Here is a 22,486-nt window from a genome sequence, read left to right on the forward strand (position 1 = left end):
CTTGTTCCCAATCAAGCCTTTCCTGATCTTCGGCATAAGCAGGGACTTCCATTTCCAGGTACACTTCCTCTCTTATCTTTAGAGTTTCAGTTGCGATGGTATGAGCGAAGGTATTTGTTTGTCTCGGTGTGTGATTGAATCTGATTATGTTCGTTTTTTTACTCTCCTACTGTATATCATAAATGTATGTCGCTATTAATGACCGATCCTGATTTTGTATTTTACATTTTGTGATTATTGCGAGGGAATCTCCTTCGATAATAATTGAGTGCCAGCCCTTTTCCACCCTTGTTTGTACTGCTTTCCAACATGCTATTGCTTCAGCAGCAAAGGCTGAGGTAATCCCGTGATGAATCTCTGAACGTGATAATAGAACTCTTCCATCCTTATTTCTGGCTACTATACCTGAGGCCGACTGGTTCTGCCTCTCATTAAACGCACCATCAAAGTTGATCTTGACAAAATTATTAGGTGGGCGCTGCCATTTTCTATTATCTACTCTTTTCTCTGATTTCCTTTTATCAAAACCAGAAATCCCTTTTTATGTAATTATTGATGAAGTCTGCAATTTCCTTACCAATTCTAACCTTTCTTTCATGAATTCTTTTATTTTGATCTCCCCATATGGCCCAAAGCGCGCAGCAGAAAAGACGACATTCGCAAGGAGTGAGCTGCTCAAAAACCCATGTAAGACACTTTATAAAATCCATGTTTTGAGCCATAATTTTATTCTGAATGGATAATGCTGTCCATACTTCCATTGTAAGAGGGCACTCTCGGAATAAATGGTCAATAGTCTCAACCCCTTCCCCACATCGAGGGCAATTTGTGTAATTTGCAAGGTTTCTGCTCTGCATATTAGTCTTTGTAGGCAAATAATTCCATGAAAATTTTCAAACTGTAATCTTTATTTTTTCTGGTAAATTAAGGAGCCAGAGTTTTTTGTAAAAATTCCTATAGATGGTCTTTAAAGCATAAGCTCTCGGAATTTCATCATAATCTTGTAACAGTTTATAGGCACTATGCACTAAGAATTCGCCCGAAGACTCTGCCCCCAAGTGAGAAAATCATCATGAGGTGTCTGTGCCAACGGAATACGGAGGATTCTTGCAACATCTTCTTCTGAGAAGGTATTATAAATTAACTCATTTTTCCATAGTCTATTACTGTTGTCAATCAAATCAAATACTTTAGAATCACTCATAGTATTAACTACTGTGGATAATCTAAAATTTGGAGCCTCTAGTATCCAAGCATCATGGTTAATACATATGTTAAGATTTGTACCATCCCTCCAACAAAGCCCTTTTTCCAAAACGCCTTTAGCTGCCCAAATACTTCTCCACACATAAGAACTGGAATTCCCCAACCGAGAGTTTAAAAAATGATCATTTGGGAAATATTTGGCTTTAAAGACTTGTGTAACTAGAGAATTCTAATTATTAACAATTCTCCAGCCTTGCTTAGCTAATAGTGAAATGCTAAAATGGGCCATATCTCTGAAACCTATTCCTCCCTCCACTTTAGGACAACACTTGAATTTCTATTGATACCAGTGGATTCCTTTTTTCCTTTTTCCTTTTTCCTTTTTGCCACCAGAATCTAGCAAAGATGTTCTCAAAATCCCCACAAAGTGACTTAAGAAAAAGAAAACAAGTCATTACATAGGTTGGTATGGCTTGTAGTACGGATTTTATAAACACCTCATTTCCCCTTTGAGATAGGAGTCATATACTCTAGTTTTCAATTATTTGCTTTATCCTATCCTTAAGATTCTGAAACGACTCCCTCTTTCGTCTACCCATCACATTAGGGAGAACTAAATATTTCTCCATATTTGTCGAGCACCTTACTCCCATATCATTTGAAATTTCTGCCCTATCCCCCTCTGTCATGTTAGAGTTGAAGAAAATTGTTGATTTGTTGAAGTTAACACACTGGCCGGAACATCGCTCACACTCCTTTAAAATATCCTTTAGAATCCTTGATCCTATTTTTGTGGCTTCATCAAACAGAATACAATCATTTGCAAATAGAAAATGTGAAATCGCTGGTCCTTTTCTGCTAGCCTTAACACCCTTTAACAATCCCTCTTTTGTAGCCAACCTAATCAAAGAAGATAATCTTTCATTGCATATCAGAAAGAGAAAAGGGCTAAGTGGCTCCCCTTGGCAAAGCCCTCTATTCGGTTTGAAAACATTTCCTCTACTTCCATTAATGTTCACTACATACGATGCTGTAGATATACACCTCATAATTAGGGCCACCTATTCTTCTGTGAATCCCATTCGAATCATTACTTCCTTCAAAAAAACCCATTCAACTTTATCATAAGCTTTACTCATGTCTAGTTTCACTGCCATGAATCCCTTCTTTCCCGTTCTTTTCTGGCGTAATGTGTGTAAAAGCTCATAGGCTATTAACATGTTGTCCGATATTAATTGGCTCGGGACAAACATACTTTGGGCATTATCAATGCATCTTCCAATAAATTCCTAGAGGCGATTTGCAATTGTTTTGGCAACAAGCTTATATAGAACTGTGCATAGGCTAATAGGTCGAAAATTCACAAGATTTGTAGGATTAGAAATTTTTGGAATAAGTACCAATTCCGTTAGATTTAAAGAACCGAAATCCTTACCCTCATTTAAGACACCCAAACAAAAATCTTCGACATCTCAACCAACAATGTGTCAGAATTTCTGAAAAAATAAACCCGGAAAACCATCATGTCCTGGTGCTTTAGTGGGCCCCATGTCTTTAAGAGCCGAATATACTTCCTCTACCGAATATTCTGCCAATAAAGCTGCATTGATATCATGTGAAATGCTATTATTAATGCCTGATAAAAGTTGGGATAAATTCCCCACTCCATTAGATGAAAAAAGATTCTGGAAGTAAGCTCAAACTGCCTCGCTTATTTCAGTTTTATCATAGATTTCCTTGCCCTCATCTGTTTCCAGCCTGTTTATTGTGTTGATCCTTCTTCGAAAGGAGGCAAAAACAAATTTAACTTTTAGTATTTAATCAATACTAAAATTTTAAAATGTAGAAAGTAAATAAACTAAAATGATCAAATTATAATATAGAAATTAAAAATGGCATAATACAATGACTAATAATAATTTTAACTTTTATTTTATTATTCAAAATATATTAAAATAATTTTATATTAATATTATATATTTTCATGATTATTTTAATTAACTTTTCTCTTTGTCGGGTTGATCAGAAGAAGAGATGGAGTTGACTGTTGTGGTCAACATCATCTCTGAGAGTTGGGATTGGAGGTACTCATGGGTAAGGTCAGGTCGGGTTTGATCCCGGCCCATACAAGATTTTTAGGCCAACTTTTCAAGCTTGCCTCAGTCCGACCTAAAAAATGGTCTTATTTTTTTCTCTAAGCCCAACTCAATTTAATAAGGTAAACTTGGCTCGGCTCAACTCGCCCATATTTGAATTTTTGTAGAAGAGTTTTATTTTTAAAAATAAAACATATAATACACTAAAAATGCTAAAATAAAAGTTTTCTAACACATTAAAATATCTATATTAAAAACAATACCATAAATATAATAATTATTTTATTATATTAAAAATATAAATAAATATAATAAATGTTTTATTGTATTAAATATAATTTTAAAATGCTATATTTTGGGTTAGGTTATTTAGTTGGGTAAGTTTTTTTAGGTTTTGAGTAATAAGTTAAATTGTTATGGGTTAGTGATTTAATATAAATATAAATATATATAATTATTATTTAACATATATAATTAATATAATTATTTTTAATAACATAATATATTCGAGTCGGGTTGGGTCGGGTCGGGTTGAGCTCGGGCCAAATATAGAAATCAGTCTTAAATTTTACCCAAACCCATTTTTCGAGCCTTGTATTTTTATTTAAACTCTCCCATTTTCTGAGTAGGTGGCTCGACCAATGAGTAGGTCTAGTTGGGACTTATTCTTGTAAATTTTATTGGTATTCACTCAATTATTAGTAAATATTTTTTTGGTTACCTAATTATAAAAAATTATAAAATGATCACTCAACTATTAATATTTTTTTGTCTTCTAACTACAAAAATTATAAAATAATCACTCAACTATTAAAATTTATCTTTTGATCATTAATCAATTAGCTAATGACGACAACTTTTGAAATTAATATAATAACAACTTAATCCTTATCATCTATACCTTTTTATTTTAATTATTTTTCATAGTTTTATTTTTTATAACATTTTCATCTAAAACAAATTTATTAGCTAATTTCACAAATTAAGGAAACTGGTCCTATGGCACGTCAATCTTTAGCCTGAAAAATTAAAAAATGAAAAAGTAGGATGAGAACCAAAATCCAAAAATCAATTAGGGCAAATATAATTGACTTTTGAGTATAATTGTTGGATTTTGATTGTGGTCCAATTGATGCACGTGGAAGACAAAACTATTTTTTTATTGTTCATTAGACAAAGAATTAATTAGTATGTAATTATATATATGAATTTTAATTTGCTGTAATTATATAAGTAAAATTTTAATTGTAGTTCAAATGTATATTTAAAATTTTAATTTTAATTTAATCATACACGTTTAAAGAAATAAATATATCAATTTATTTTTATATTAGATAAATATAATTATTTATGTATGTAATATATAAACATAAAATGATGTCATATCAATAATTGTGTTTATAATTTACAATAATTGGATCATCAAAATTTCATGTATAAAATTGCATAAAATTAAAGTTCATGTATACAATTGCACATTAAATCGTAATTCATGTATAATTTTGATATTTATCCATTTTATTGAAAATTAAATTTAATTAAGATAGCGTTTGGTATGATAAAAAGTAATTTTTTAGAATTTAATCCGTTAGAAGGTAATTCTAATATTAGGTATGTCAATTTTTTTAACTTTCTTTAAAATTTAACTTTTCATTGAGAATTATTTTTCATAAACATAGCAATGTAATTTCCACGATAAAAGTGAGAAAGTTACTTTCTTATATAGGTTAGAAAGTTAAAAATATATATTAAACACAAAATCAACCCTATTTTATCTTATTTTAGTGTATTAATCTATTAAATGTAAAAAGTAGTTATTACTTCATTTTGACTACTAACTCCTTGTTATTTCAACTGATTCTTTAAAATAATTTTTTTCTAATTTTATTTTTAATATGCATATTTAATCGCCTGCATAGTATATCATTTATGTATTATATTTATTTTTCTATTTTTTCCTTTCTTTCCTTTATGATATATTGATTGAAATTTGAACTGTATTATAGTATTCTTTTTAAAGTAAGTTTTATATATGCAAGATTTTATATGCATTGTTATATTTAAAAAATACATGTAAGTATTGATTTTAAACGAGTTTCTTGAAAAAAAGATTGTACAGTCGAGGTCTGCTACCTTAGCACTAAATTCGTCTGCCTCCCTAGCATGCACTTAGGTTTTTTTGGTTTTTCTTTTGTTTTAAGTCAATCTTGGCGGCGACTGTCTACCAGAGTTCTACTCTCATCCGTCAGAACATCACACATAAAGGGGTTTCATTCAAGACCTACAATCATGGAAAGAGAATTCACTGAATTAACGCTTGATGATGATGATGAAACAGTTTTACAAGCACAAATAGAGTCGAATCTGGAAAAGGAAGAAAGAAATTTTCGTCTGGTGGGATGTTTTTTAACAGCCAGCATTATTCACTTTCCAATAATGAAAAGTGCAATAGCAAATCTATGGAACCCAGTTAGAGGTGTGCAGATCTAAGATCCCGGGGAAAAACGTTTTCTGTTTCAATTTTTTCATGTTATGGATATGGACAGAGTTTTAAAAGGATCTCTCCATGAACTTTTAATAATCACATATTGATTCTACATACACTACAGTAGGGGAGGATCCATTGAAAATTCCTTTAATTTTTATGACTTTTTGGGAACAGATCCATGATATTCCAATAGGGTGTTTTTTGAAAATTTGACAAGGTAATCGAGTAATTTTTTGGGCAAATTTATGGAGTATGATAGCTCAAATCTGGTGAAAGGTAGAATGAATTTTGTGAGAATTCGAGCCCAACTGGATGTCTGTCACTCATTAAAAAGGAAAAAGTAGGTTTCTTTACCAGGGAACTGTTCATATGTTAGATTCAAATATGAAAAGCTGACTTTTTTCTATTTCTATTGTAGCCGGCTGGGTCACAACGATTCCTTTTGTGAAGTGAAAATGTCGCTAGGAGTGGAAGTGGCAGTAATGGGCTGGTACCTATCGTTGAGAGCGCAATCCAAAAGAGCCTTGGCAATAAATAATATTTGGTTACGTGAAGATAGAGAAGATGACAAGGGTGAAAGTCTCATCACCGAACACAACTTAGAAAATAGGCCATGAGGAATGAGGAATAAGTCAAAAATTGGAGTATCTATCGATCCCATTTTGGGGATTAATTTAGAAGGTATTTGCCCATCTTCTTCACAATGGGGAAAAAATTATTGGCCAAAGAGGCTCATTCAGTAATAGAACATGATTTGGAGGAAAGGGTGCTAATTAGAGAGGAAGGGAAAAAAAGACATTGAGGAGAAAGTAAAGACTAAACAATAAGAGAAGAAGACAATATTGCAACAGCAAGAAGTAAGAGATTGTTGGAGAATAACCTTTTATCATCGGCGGCTACCAAAAGGCAAGCCGATCGATCACACTAAAAATCCTAAGATGGAATGTCCGGGGTTTAGCGAACCCGCAAACAATTCGTAGGCTTTGGTATACGCTGAAGACATATAACCCCAAAATGGTCTTCTTCATGAAGACAAAGAAAAATAAAATTCAGATAGAACGAGTGCAAAGAATTTTTGGTATTGCTAATGGCATCGATGTGGATCCCAATGGTTCAAGAGGAGGTTTGTGCCTGGCTTGGAGAGGCGATGTTTCTGTTATGCTTCAGAATTTCTTAAAAATACACATTGACGTATTCATTGACGACTTTAATAATGGAAAGTAATGGAGATTTACAAGCTTTTATGGTTCCCCTTATGCACAAGATAAGGATAAATCATGGAACCTATTAAAAAACCTATTGAGTAATGAAGAACTCCCGTAGTTTGTTTGTGAAGATTTTAATGAAATTATGTATAGTTTTGAAAAAAAGGGAGAGTTACCTAGAGATGAAAGAAGAATAGAAGTTTTTCGTAATGTTCTAAAATATTGTCACCTGATGGATGTGGGCTATTCTGGTAATTGGTTTACTTGGGAAAGGGGGAATTTACCAGAAACAATTATTCAAAAGCGTTTGGACAGAGGCATGGCCAACAAGAATTGGATGTTTATGTTTCCTGAAGCCACCATTCAACTTTTGGTGCACTTGATCTCTGATCATTGTCTTCTTCTAATCACCACGAAAAAAGAAGATAATAGGAGTTGGAAAACTTTTAAATTTGAAGCATGGTGGGTCTTGAAGGAGTTATTCAAAGCCAAAATTAAACTTATTTGAGAAACAACATCAGGAGATCTTTTACAAAAGTTAGATTACTTTAGAAAGGGCTTGGAGAGATGGGCTGTACGCATCTGTCAATCTAGAAAACAAAAAAAAAATTATTGACTTCAAAGCTGTCTGAATTAATGGAAGCTGAAAGGAATGATAATAATTTAGCAGAGCTAATTGACACAAAGTTGCAATTGAATTTTGAGATTGAAAAGGATGAAAGATATTGAGAGCAAAGAGCTAGAGTAAATTGGCTGAAATTTGGGGATAGGAATACAGCTTTTTTTATAGTCAAGCAACACAGAGACAGAAAAAAATTGTATTCAGAAATTACAAAATACGAATGGTAGAGAGACAAATGATATGCAAGAAATGGCAGAAATCGCTAAATCCTATTTTCAAGATTTATTTGAGACTGGTGAAAAGGGTCATTATGAATATCTCTTAACAAGTGTTGAACGGTGTATTTCTGAAGAGGATAATCAACGGCTCACAACGCAATATACAAAGGAAGAGGTTTGGGAGGTGTTAACTAGTAAGGGTGCTACAAAAGCACCAAGTGAAGATGGATTTCCGGCCTTATTTTTTCAAAGATGCATATTATTGGGGAGGAGGTTTCAATTTTCTACTTCAACATCTGAACGGAGGCATGGAGGTTAGTCTAATTAATACTACGCATATTGTGCTTATTTTTAAAAAAGTAAACCCGACCAACCTCTCTCATTTTCGTCCCATTAGCTTATGCAATGGTATTTATAAAATAATGACAAAGGCTATTGCTAATCGTTTTAGAGGAGTTTTGAAGAAGTGCATTAACGATGCACAGAGTGCTTTTGTGCTAGGAAGGTTAATTTCAGATAATGTATTACTAGCATACGAAATTTTACACACCCTAAAAAGGAAAAAATTCGAAAAAAGGGATTGATGGCGGTTAAACTGGATATGAGTAAAGTATATGATAGAGTCGAATGAACTTCTGTATAGGAGATGATGGGAATAATGGGTTCTGACCCTAATTGGATCGATTCTATAATGAAATGCGTATCTACTGTTTTCTATTTAGTGGTACTTAATGGGCAAGCTGGGGATATTTTTCATCTGACGAGAGGGTTACGACAAGGTGATCCTTTGAGTCCGTTTTTATTTTTGATTTGCGAAGAAGGCTTATCTTGCCTTATGAGATGGCACTTCGAGAAGGGCATTTAAAACGGGTTAAGGCGAGCAGAAGAGGGCCATAGGTATCATATTTTTTATTTACAGATGATTGCATTTTGTTTGGAGAGGCTACGAAAAGGGGAGTTGGTTTCTTAAAAAAAATTTGCTCGAGTATGGAAACTGTTCAGGTCAACATGTCAATTTTGATAAGTCTACGGTTTTCTTTAGTTCTAACACCTAGGAGGAAGAAAAAATATTAGTTACTCGTATACTCGACGTATGAAGTTCAAATAAGCCAGAACGTTATCTTGGTTTACCTAATATGGTAGGTAGAAGGAAAAAAGAGGCTTTTCAAAACTTAAAAGACAGATTTAAGCAGAGAATCGACAACTCTTTCAATGTGGGAAAGAAATTTTTATTAAAGCTATTCTTCAAGCTATCCCGACGTATACAATGGCCTTTTTTTTACTTCCTAAATCTCTATATGCTGATCTTGAGAGTATTATTGCGAAATTCTTATGGTAGAAGGATCGAGGTAAAAGGGGTATTCATTGGTGTGCTTGGAAGGATCTATGTACCGCAAAAGAAAAGGGTGGTTTGGGATTTCAAAGTCTTGATCAATTTAATATTTCTTTGTTAGCCAAACAAGGTTGGCGCCTTATTAATTTCCAAAATTCATTATTAGCAAAAGCCTTAAAAGCTAAATATTATCCAAATTCAGATTTCATCCATGCACAGTTAGGGAATTGACCTTCTCTTACCTAGAAGAGCATTTGGGCAGCAAAAGGGTTACTGAAAGATGGCTTATGTTTGGTGAGTCAATAAAGGTGACCAAATTTATATTTTGAATGATCAATAGATTCTAGGCGTTGACATTGATAGGAGCAATGATAGCACCAACAATATAGAAATTGAGTTAGTTTCGGACTTAATTGATGCATCAATAAGAAAGTAGAAAGCTGATCTAATTGATAATACCTTTCCAGAAAACACGGCACAGAAGATTCTGCAAATTCCTTTGGCGAAAGAAGAACATAATGATTTTCAAGTCTGGTGAGGAGAACATTCTAGCGAATTTTCAGTCAGAAGTGCCTATAAACTATTACAATAGGCAAATATGGGTCCTAGTGCTTATTTAATACAGACCGAAATAAAAAATTTATATAGAAAACTATGGAATTTACATCTCCCATAAAAAATTGTCATCACTATTTGGCGTCTATCATGGAACTTTATTCCTACTTTAAAAAATTTAATACTAAAAAGAGTGGCTTCAGATATCTCCTGCCCTCGGTGTCGAAATGCAGAAGAAGATAGCAACCATGTGTTTAGACAATGCCTTACAGCAACAAAAACATGGCAGAATCTTTACCTCTCATGGGTCTTAAATTATACTATTCAAGATCTGTGGGAATGGCTTACCTGGGTTTTCACCATGAGTAACAGTAAACAATGTCGCCTCTTTTGCTGTGCTGCATGGATGATTTGGAGTTCCAGAAACCAGTTTGTTCATGAGGGGAAAATAACAACAAGAAGAGATTTATCAAATAGAGCCTAGAGTTATATAGCAGAAATCGATGGATTGGAAGAAAAACCACTTACCTTAGGTGATAATAGAAGACAGAGACAGATTGCAAGAAATGCGAGAGTAACCATTTATTTTGATGCGACATTCGACAGTAAATACTCAAGATCGGCTTCAGGTCTGGTGGTGTGGGGGGAAATGGGTGAGTTTCTTGCCTCAAAAACAATACTCCACTCCGCAATATCATTTCCGTTCATGATGGAGGCATATGCAGGATTACAAGCAATGAAGTTAGGGATCTCACTGGGCTTTCAATCAATTGATATAATAGGGGACTCAAAAACAGTCATAAAAAATACAACTTAACAGCAACAGACAAGTCAGTTTTAGGGGCAATCATCTGAGATATTCAAAAGAAGAAACATCTCTTCCAAGAAATCAACTTTCAGTTTGTTAAAAGATTAAAGAATGGTCATGCCCATGAACTTGCAACAGAAGCTTTAAGAAAGGGAGAGGAAAAATACTTGGAGGAAGCAACCTTTACTTGTCTTCAGCGCAGACGAGATGAGAGATGGCTGAGAAATCTAGACTGAAGAAAATCTAGAGGAAATATGAAGAGATAAGGATAGCAGAAATGAAAGCTTCCTTGAAAATAGCTATCATTTGAAATGATAGTATGGGAACTCGGAAAGTCTGACATTAAGTGGGTACCAACTGTTTTGACATCAACTGGATTTGACGTTTGGTTTTGACGTTTCCATTTTTTTTTCTGTTTGTTATTTGTTTTATCGTGGGCCTCTTGTCTCCTTTTGGGCCACTTTTCTTTTATTTGTTTTTACTTATGGCCAATCCATAGTTTTAAATATTTTTTATTCATTATGTTATTCGTTTTAAGATAAACAAAATCCAGTTGAAATATTCAAAAAAAAATACATGTAAGATAAATTGGAAATAACTTTTTTAATTAAAATTTTAAATTAAAATAATAATTCTAAAAATTATCAATTAAAATATTATTAAGTATTTAATCCAAAGATTTATTGCCAATATTTTTTTTTGTATTCTTCATGTCCGTTTTACGATCCATGTTTAGGGTACATGGGCTGTCCCTCCTAACAAAATATTATCTCCAAGGTTCGAACCTATGTCTCCCATTGAGAATGCAATGTGCCTTACTATTGCATCCAATATTTATTGGTAATAAATTTTATTGTAAAATATCAAATACATGAATATTATTTTTATTTAATAAGAATAAAATTTTAAATTATCATTACATTCTCAATGAGGTATTTAGTGAACCAAACATGATAATCAAACTTTCCAATGATTTTAATTAATACTTTCTTATGTATACCAAACGTTGCAAAGTAACTTTCATGGTAACTACATTTCTAGTAATCACATTTCAAGGAATCACATTCTACCAGAATCATAACATGGGAAAGCATCAAACGCTATCTAATTTTAAACTCATAGAATACACAGAAATATGATTAAACATACGAAGTTGAGTTAATTGCACTAGACATCCCTAATTTATTACATTCATTTTAAACCAATCCTCAAACTTTAAAACGCTCTAATTACATCCCAAACTATTGACGTTATATAAACCCGATCCTTCCATTATTGAAACCGTTAATTTAACCATTTAATGTCACGTAAAATATTATGTGACATAATTTAAAATAAAAATTTAAAGAAAAGTAAATGTTATTGCATAATTTTAAAATTAAAATTAAAAATAAAGTAAAATTGGGAAAAGAGAGAGCGAATAATAATTTCTGTAAAAACTTCAAAAACCTTAAAACTAGAATTTTATATCTATTTTACAATATTCATTTTTTTCAAATTTTCATTTTAAGTTATGTTACATAAGATATGATATTTTATTTAATGGTTGAATTAAAGATTTTAGCAATAGAAAGACCTTATTAATAAAAAGTTAAAATTGAATATGTAATTAGAATATTTTAAAGTTTGAAAAACAATTTATAACTAATATCATACTTTGTAGATGTTTAATGCATTTAACTCTAAAATATTCAATAGGTAAGTATTAATTTTATATAAAAATAAAAAAATTGTATATATATAGAATAAACATAACTTTAATATTATAAAAAATAAGTAATTATAATGTAATTATATTTTATTTTCCTAATATATTGCTTATTTAAAATATAAATAAGGTCTTGTAAAGTTTTTATTAAAAACTAGTTTTTAAAAATATTTTATAAACTTTCAAATATAAATTGATAATATATGATGTATTGAATGTAGTGCTGACAAATAATTTGAGGCATGTTGCACATTATCCTTAAAAATATTTCGTCGTATAGGTATTCCTTAGGATTTAACGAGCTTTTCATTATAAAACAGGATAGGAATCAATAATAGATTACAATTAAAAAGAAATTAAACTTTGAGATAAAATTCAATCAAATAAATGTAAAGTGGTAAACTTTAAAATAGAGTAAATTTACTTTTAATTTATAAGCACAATAATTAATATTAATTAAAGTGAAATGTAGTGACAATTTTCAATTTCACCTAAAATATAGATGTACTTCATGAAATTATACTTTTAAAATTTAGTGGTAAATTTTTAAAAATTACAATATATTTTATTAATACATACAATTAATTTGTACGTCGCATGAATAAAAAATCTATATATTATATTATAAGGTATTATACTCCCAATTGACGTGGACGACATACTTTTTTGCCACATGGATTATTCATATTTTAAGTTAGTTAATAATTTTATTTTTTAATTAAAAAGAATTCCATATAAGTGATAAGGACACAAAATAAAATGTGATAAGATTAACTATTAAAAATCCTCATTCTTCTTAAAAATATTTCTATTACAAAATAAATGTTTTTTTTAACATTTGTGATAATTCAAACAAAAAAAGGCATAATGTTAAAAATAGTCCTTGACATTTGACTGTTTGGTCACTTTGGCCTTTTATGTTTTTTTTGAAACACTTTTAACACCTAACTTTTTTTCTGTCAAATTTGTCTATTTTTTACAGACATGCTGATGTGGCCGTTAATTGACTAACTGCCAACACTAACCGCTGACATGGCGATCTAAATATAATTAAATGTTGATGTGACACTATTTTATCTTATATACCACATCAGCAAATGATTTTAAAATTATTATAATTATTTTAAAATCATCATCATTGTTTCTTCTTCTCCATTGTTTCTCTCCATCGTTCATCATCATCATTACCGTACCTATTCCTTAAATCTAATGGCTTTAAATCCTGCAACATCGAAGCATGTTTCCCAATAGAATACCTATAACAAAAATAAGTTACAGCCTCCAAATTCAAAGATCCAAAACACATATTTTCACCAAATATGATAGCTTAAAATCATATGTTTCATCGTAGTGATCAAATCTTCAGTAAGATTTACCAGCGGACTCGACAACTTAAATTGTTCACAAAAGTACTTCATGTGTCGAACCAATTCTTCGTTGATCGTAATAATATCTTCCGACAACGATGATCTAATCCTCTCATCTTTCACCGCCTCTGAACAAAGCCCACAAAGCCATTGCCCTTCAAATTTTTCATGTACACGAGCAATGTATGCTGACGTACACTCCTCTGTTAGCCCACAACAATCCCACTCAGCAAACTCAACTTCGATTTGGGTGTTTTTGTTTTTAAAAGGCTCTATTATCTTCGTCAATATTGAAGCTCACCTGCAAAAAACTAAAAAAACTCGAACTTGTCATAATCAAGCAAATGTGTTTTTGATTTTTATTCAAACCCAGATGAGGAAATTTGTTTTATCTCTCTTTTTCCCACTCCCTTTCTTGGAATCTTTCTTGAACGACAACAACAAACATATGAAGATGAAGTGAATATTTCATATACATTTCAGAGCCAAAATTGGCTCGTATTATCTTTTTTTTTCTTGATCGGAGTCTATTTAAATTCAAAAATAAAAAAAAATTCAAGAAATAAAAGCAGATATAGATCTTGATTGCATTAATGCAAAGAGATTTTATTTTTTCGCGTATTTCTCTCCAGCTAAATGCCTTTGATTTGTTTTCCCTTTAAAGAAATGAACCATGGAGAGAAACAATGGAGAAGAAGAAACAATGATGATGATGATTTTAAAATAATTTTAAAATTATCTGTTAACGTGACATATGAGACAAAATAATGCCACATCATCATTTAATTATATTTGGACCGCCACGTCAACAGTTAGTGTTGACAGTTAGTCAACTAACGACCACATCAGCATGTTCGTTAAAAATAGACCAATTTGACAAAAAAAAGTTAGGTGTTGAAGTCCTCTAAAAAAAAAATAAAAGGTCAAAGTGATCAAACAGTCAAACGTTAGAGGTTATTTTTGGCATTATGCCATAAAAAATTTAAATGTTTAAAGTGTTTAAAAATAAATTAAAATTGTTATAAAAACCTATAAATATTTAAATTTGAATTTAACAAGTAGGTTATACTCTTATATTTGGAATTTAATCCTTCTACTTTTATTTCAATGAATTTAGTTTATTTACTTTTTAGATTTATACAAGTCCAATTATTAACATCATTAAAGTTTTTTGTTAAATTGAAATTTATTAAAAGTGTTATTATTTTTATTATATGACTACTAAGTGGATATTTTTTAATTTTAAAATGGCACGCTTAGGAAATTGAAAAATAAATTTAAGGTGGCATTAACAATTAAACTTGAAATTTAAAATTTAAAAATGTAGGGATTAAATTTTAAATTTAAAATATATAATAACCTAGAGCATATTTTAACCTAATTAGTAATATATAAGTGTTGATCACTTCAACGTTAATTTTCCTTTAAAAATATTAATTTAACGTATTACGTAAAATTAAAAATGTATTAAAATAAATTTAAAACTAAAAACTTATTAAAACATTTTTTAAGAATATGATAAAATGTTTTAAATTTAAGAATTTAAAATTCTCTTAATATAATAGGCTTTAAATCTAATAAAAAGATTGTTTAAAATTAAAAATAATTTAAAAGCTTTTACTTTGATTATAGTAAATATGTATATTTAAAGCAATGCTAAAATATGTTTCAAATCTTTGAAATTTTCGTACATTTAGAATTTAAATTTTTACTTTTATATTATATTTTTTTTACGTTAATTTGATTTGATTATAATAAGGAATATTTGTAGGATAGAATTTTTTTAAAAATAAAATAAAAAATTTAAAACATTTATTATAAATAGATTTCATAAATAGAAAATTAATGGATTCCATAAACATTTTTCATTTATGTTTGTAGGAAATTGTATACATCACAGACATATAATAATTCAATACATTAATTTTATCAAATAAAATATTGAATTACAAAATATGTAAAAGAAATTATAAAATTACTTAAATTTATTTATAATATATATCATAAAATTAATATATTTTAATTGATAGACGTACATAAATTTGTGGATTATCGAGTAAAAGAACTAGTAAATAAATAAAGAAAAGAGAAGCATGGAAATGGAAGGTTAGGGTTATTGGGCTTGTGATGGAAATTCGAACCCAATTATTATCTGTTTTGACTTTAAAGACCCAAGCACAAGTACAGTAACTAACAACTAGGCCTTGGGTGTCGAATTGTCAATTGATTGAGATTTGAGTATCCAATAAATTAAAATATTAAAAATAAGTATAATTCCAAGTATGCCCATGACATTTTAATTTAAGGAAGGATAAAATAGTTATTACACACCTAAATTAATCTATAGCCTGCTTTAAAATCTTCAAAAACTTTTATGACAGGAACGTGGGAGTACGCCTCGTGCAGCTGAAAATTTTTTAGAATTCCCAAAACTCCCCTTAAATTAAAACCTTAATTGAAACCAGTGCCCTAATTTATTCATCAAAAGCCCCGTTTCTCAAGACTTAAGTAAATTTTTTTTAGTTAAAAAAAAAAAAGAAAAAGAAAAGAACTAAGTAATTTTGTATTAAAATTTGCTAGGGTGCTTCAATAACATTCTTTAAAGTTACCGTACGCTATATCTTCATAATAAAAGGATAAATTTCTTCAAAAGTTACTAAATTAATAGTAAATTTACACTTTGGTTACTTGATTTCAAAAGATTATCAAGTTGATTACTAAATTATTCGAACGTTATCTTTTAAGCCATTGGCCTGTTAACTTGGTAACAGATGTCTAATGTAGTCTTTAAGTCACTATTCATCACAGGGTTTAGGGGTTAGCATTCGATCGAGTCAAGTCGAATCGAGTAAAAAAATTTTGAGTTAGTCGAGCTAACAAATCCTATTTTAGCAATCGAACTCAATTTGAATTTTTTTTCAAATCGAGTTAGAAAATTTCGAGTTAGGTTAACAAATCCTATTATTTATACTCAATGTTATGTTTACATGAACCGATTATTTAACTAGTAAACAAAGTACAAGATTATTTAATTACATAAACAATATAATAGTTTAGCCTTTTAACTTAATGGGTAAACATTTATAAAAAATGACGTGGTTTTATCTTTTCTTATTTGAATTCTCGGATAACTCGAATTGTGTAATTCATATTCGAGTTGAACAAAAAAAATTAATTTTTTATTTAAGTTGATTCGGATAACTTGAACTATTTAATTCAAATTTTAAATTTTTTATTGAGTTTTTCAAATCGAATCAAATTTTACTCACCCCTAACAAAGTTAGCTATTGAACTATTGGTAAGTTTACAAGTTTAGACTTTGATCACTTACTTTTTGCACCAATACTCCCTAACTTGATATCCAACAGTATCAACAACTCAAGCCTCAAACCCTAGCAAAGCCACTGTCAAGCTTATGCCTCACCTTTAACCCTACCAACTTATCAACCTTTCATGCTTAGCTCACTCAACTTTTCCCCTTTGACCAAAACCATAACATGAGAAAATCCAAAGTCAAGATATTCACACACCTTTACATTGAACCAACAACCAAATATCACCACAACCATAATCAAAGCAAACAAAAATATTAAAAAAAAAGCAAATAAAAATAAGGAAGAAAGTCTCTTATTTCAGCGGGCTACAAATAAGACCTAAAGAAGCAAAGGGACAAAATAAAATCAGAGAAAATAGAATCAAAATGTAAAAAAATGAGTCAAATGTACTAAATTTGATCAAGAGTTCCAATCGAGAATGGTCAATCTAAACAGTCAAGGAAACACTCTCGCTGAGAAAAGGGACATATCAGAGTCAGGTAAAGATCCGACAACAGTGGTTGAAGATCGAAGAGCTCCTTTATTAAGGCTTCGAGTTTCAATTAGGGGAGGTTTAGGATGTTTCAAGCCATTTCAAGAAAACTAAACTGCAAAATTGAAATGAAAAGAAAAAAAATTTGGTTCAATGTGTTTCTTCGCCGAAGGTGGAGGGCAAACAATCGTAAGATTATTGGATACAACTATGAAGGAGATACAAAAATCTCATTTCATAACTTTTGAATAATCCAGTGACCAACTTGTAACTTTTTTAAATTGAGTAACCAATGTGCATACCTACCAATAGTTGAGTGCCCTTAGTGTAGTTTACCCTATGATGAATAGTGACTTAATGACCATACCGAACATATGGTATCAAGTTAATTGCCAATGACTTAAACGATAACGTTTGAATAGTTCAATAAATTAAAAAATCATGTCTAGACAATTTAGTGACCAATTTGTAACTTTTTAAAATCAAGTGAGAAAAGTGTAAACTTACTTATCCTATATAATATCATTTATTCATTTAATAGATTATAAATGATGAATAAAATTGTTATATTATAAGTAATATATTGACTAAATTTAAATATTGTTTTATATCATTCGTTAACAGTATTCTGTTTTATGAAATTTCACTAGTAAGAAGCGAACCGTTAAGACTATTCTTTAAATTAATGCCGAGTTTGTTTGCATGTATATATATCAGAATTATAACTGAGTTAAATGACGAAGACTTTGATTTTATTTATTTTTAATGTAAGTAACCTATATATCAACTTTGATTTAATGTGTAAAGTTACACATGAGTTTAGAGATGAAGTCAAAAATTTGTTTGGGTGGAATTAAATTATATATTTTAGGATAATAAAATACAAACCATTTTAATAGCCTATATCTTTGTAATTGTTAAAGGATTGTTAAATATGACTCTATTTTCAGTCAAATTTGAAAAATAATCTTTCCGTTAAACTCTGTTTACTTGTTTCAATCAAACACTGATTAGTTTGGATTATTTTATTATTATTTGATCTATGAATTTAGCTTATAAATAGGCTCTTTTACAACCTTAGAAAATACACCCATTAGAGATTAGAACTCATAATACATTTAGAGAATTTTGTGTTTACGTTTTGTGGGTTCTTTGTTTTCGGGTTTTCGGGGTTTAGTTTTTATCTCCATCTTTTGTACTCATCGTTCTTTTGCCATTATAGTAAAATTATCTTTGCCTGTGGTTTTTTATCCTCCTTGGAGGGGTTTTTTCACGTTAAATTTGTGTATTTAATTTCTCAATTTATTCTGCTATTTTCTTGTTCGTTACTTAATCGGGTTAAAATCCTAACAAGTGGTATCAAAGCTAGTTCAATTTTCATAGATCAGCCTGTTCAAAGATGGCAACAACAAGGTTTGAAATTGAGAAGTTCGATGGTGAGACAAATTTCAATCTGTGGCAAGTTCGGATGATGGCAATTCTAGTTCAATCAGGCTTGAAAAAGGTTGTTATCGGGAAAAAGGCTGATAATCTAAATAAAATAGAATGGGAAGAGCTTGATGAAAAGGCTTTATCTGCAATCCAGTTGTGCCTCATGAATACGGTATTGCAAGAGGTATTGATGGAGAAGACTTCATCTGCCTTGTGGAAAAGGTTAGAAACTCTTTATGCGACTAAGTCTCTGGCTAACCGTTTAGTGTTGAAACAATGTCTATTTACGTTTCGCATGAACGAAGGTGAGCTTCTTAGAGATCACATCAGTCAATTCATTACTATTTTAAATGATTTAAAGAATGTTGAGGTTCATATTGATGATGAAGATCAGGCTATGCTATTATTGTGCTCTTTACCCCCTTCATACAAGTCTTTCGAGGAGACCCTAATTTATGGTAGAGACAAACTCTCGTTCGAAGATGTGAAGGGTCATTTGTTGAGTAGAGACAAACTCGACAATGAGCTTCATTTGGATAGGAAGACAGATAGGCAAGCTTCTGTTTTGGTAGCATCAAAGAAACGAGATAAAAGGTGTCGCTAGTGTAAAAAGTTAGGTCAAGTCAAAGTAGATTGTTATAAACTACGAAATAAAAAAGCTACTGAGAGTAATGAGGAAGATGTAGCTGGTGCTAATTTGGCCGATGAAAATGGGGATGATTTCTTGTTAGTGTCAACAAGTGATAACACCAAGCTCACGTCCGAGTGGATCCTAGATTCAGGATGTTCTTTCCACATGTGTCCCAATAGAGAATGGTTCTCCACATACAGTTCAATTGAAGGTGGAGTTGTGCGCATGGGAAACGTTTCATCTAGTAAGGTAATTGGTATTGATACTGTTAAAATTAAGATGCACGATGGGACGATTAAGACACTCTTAGATGTCAGGTATGTATCTGATTTACGAAAGAATCTCATCTCCTTAAGTATTTTAGACTTGAAAGGATGCAAAATCAACATCGAGTCGAGCGGTATTAAAGTATCTCGTGGAGCTCTCGTTTTGTTAAAAGGTAAAAGAACCAGCAGTCTTTATATTCTGGAAAGTTATACAGTGACCGGTGAAATCGGACGTCCCTCGTCCATTACGGAGTTGAAGTCAACTTGTTTGGAGTGGAGGCAACTTGGTCATATGAGGGAAAAAGGTATGACTATTTCGTTGAAGAGAGGTTTTCTTTTGGATGCAGGTTTTGAAAAGTTAGGGCACTGTGTTCATGAAAATCAGACCCGGGTTAGTTTTGATTTGGCAGTGTACAAGTAGAAGGCTAGAAGTCTTCCAGTTTCTAAGCACAAATTCGACTCAGTTAATTCCCTGTATAGTTCAAGATAGGCTCGTGGCGGGCTTTGGCAAAGATGGCGTTATGGAAAATATGAGTCAAGGTGGAGATTTGTTAAATATGACTCCTATTTTCAGTCAAATTTTAAAAATAATCTTTCAGTTAAACTCTGTTTACTTGTTTCAATCAAACACTGATTAGTTTGGATTATTTTATTATTATTTGATCTATGAATTTAGCCTATAAATAGACTCTTTTACAACCTTAGAAAATACACCCATTAGAGATTAGAACTCATAACACATTTAGAGAATTTTGTGTTTACGTTTTGTGGGTTCTTTGTTTTCGGGTTTTCGGGGTTTAGTTTTTATCTCCATCTTTTGTACTCTTCGTTCTTTTGCCATTATAGTAAAATTATCTTTGCCTGTAGTTTTTTATCCTCTTTAGAGGGGTTTTTCTACGTTAAATTTGTGTGTTCAATTTCTCAATTTATTCTGCTATTTTCTTGTTCGTTACTTAATCGGGTTAAAATCCTAACAAGGATTAAATCAAAATTTTATTATCATTAATTTAAAATTTTATAAATTATAAAATGGCCTAAATGAAAAAAAATATTTTAGGAGGGTTGGGCCTAGCCTCCCCAACTCCACCCTTACACCAGCTTTTGATTTTGTATAATTTTATACACGACATTTTGATTTGATTAAATTTTCATAAATAATTAATATCACTATAGATTTAACATTACATATAATGTACATAGATAATTATATTTATCAAATATAAAAATAAATTAATACATTTATTTAAATGTGTACAGTTAAATTAAAATAAAAATTTTATATATACATTTGAACCAAAGTCATAGCTTAATATGTATAATTATATAAAATCTAAGTTCATATATCAAATTATACATTTAATCAAACAAATTTCATACATAATTTTAATATTTTATCTCTAAAAAAAGCGAGGACTTTTTTCTCATATAAAGTTTGACCTAAGTGACCATTGCCCTCGTCATCATAAATTTATCTTTTAACTCTTTCAAAATTTATAAAATTATATAATAATAAAATTATATTTTAAACCTTTAAAATTTATTAATCATTTTTGCCCTTAAAATAATAATCTAACTTCATCCGTTAGTGTAGAACATTAATGTAATTACTGAATATCTTAAAAAATTACATAAACCATTTTAGTTATAATTTCTATAAACTATAAGTTAACAACTTAGTGATTCTTAAAATGTATCACTACAACATAAGTTTAAAAAATCATGTTATATATAATATAATGTGATTGAAGTAATTAAAATAATATAAAAGGAAAGAAATAAATAAAATTTTTAACAATATCATTATAGGTTCTAATCATATTTGTTCTTTTTGACATAATATCTAGAGGCATTCATAGTCTCTTCCCAATCCATAAGTAGGAGAATAATGCGTTTCAATACTCAAATCCACATGCTCTTACATTTACAACGATACTCATATCAACCGAACTAAAACTCAATTAATAATTAAATAATAAAAATTTCTATATCACTAAATAAATATAATGGTACCGTAAAAGTATCACAATGATGAAAATTTGATATTTTTCTCACTCCCCTTGATCTCTATCATGTGGTGTGAGCCTTTCACAAATTATAATTTTGTTTTGGCCCCACTCCCAAAACGAACCCACCACCCTTTCCTCGGAAACTCAAATCAATCTTATGTTTATAATCTTACTTAATTTCACTACAAATTAAAGCAAATAATAAATTAATATCCAAATTCATTATTTATAAAAATTAATATAAATTTAAATAATAAATATCCTTTCAATCTTTTCTAAATTAGATATAGATATAATTAAAACATCAAAACCAAATATTTTTTAATTTACAATAAACTAAAATTAGTTGATTGAACCAGTTGATCTAATCGATTAAATTAAAAATCGGTTGGCATAATTTTTGAAGTGAGGAAAAGAACTATTTAACTTATAAACCAATACAAAACGGTTGGATCGAGATAAAATAGATTGAATTGAATCTAATAATTTTTTTAAATAATTTGCTTAACTAAAATTAGACTGAAATCAAATTGAATAATTATTCTATCATCAATCTAATTCGGGTAAATATCCAAAAATATGTGAGTTTGGAATTTAATTAGGGTTAGGAGATAGGCGGAATCCAGAATCTGGAGTAGAGTTGCCTGTATCAGCACGCCACCCACCCACTCAGACCTTATTAAATAAAATAAAAACATAACTCAGGTTTCAAGGATACGTTAGTTATAATTTAGTGTGT

At 30.3% G+C, this 22,486-nt stretch overlaps 1 long non-coding RNA gene across 1 annotated transcript; it reads right to left on the reverse strand.

Moving 5' to 3' along the window:
• Positions 1 to 9,666: 9,666 nt before the first annotated feature.
• Positions 9,667 to 10,239, reverse strand: LOC128292803 (uncharacterized). Its single transcript, XR_008282729.1, has 2 exons — positions 10,072 to 10,239; positions 9,667 to 9,988 (listed from the first exon to the last, which is right to left on the reverse strand). It is a non-coding gene; the product is annotated as an uncharacterized LOC128292803 (long non-coding RNA).
• Positions 10,240 to 22,486: the final 12,247 nt, after the last annotated feature.

This window comes from Gossypium arboreum, chromosome 5, assembly GCF_025698485.1.
Source record: "Gossypium arboreum isolate Shixiya-1 chromosome 5, ASM2569848v2, whole genome shotgun sequence".
Lineage (NCBI taxonomy): Eukaryota > Viridiplantae > Streptophyta > Magnoliopsida > Malvales > Malvaceae > Gossypium > Gossypium arboreum.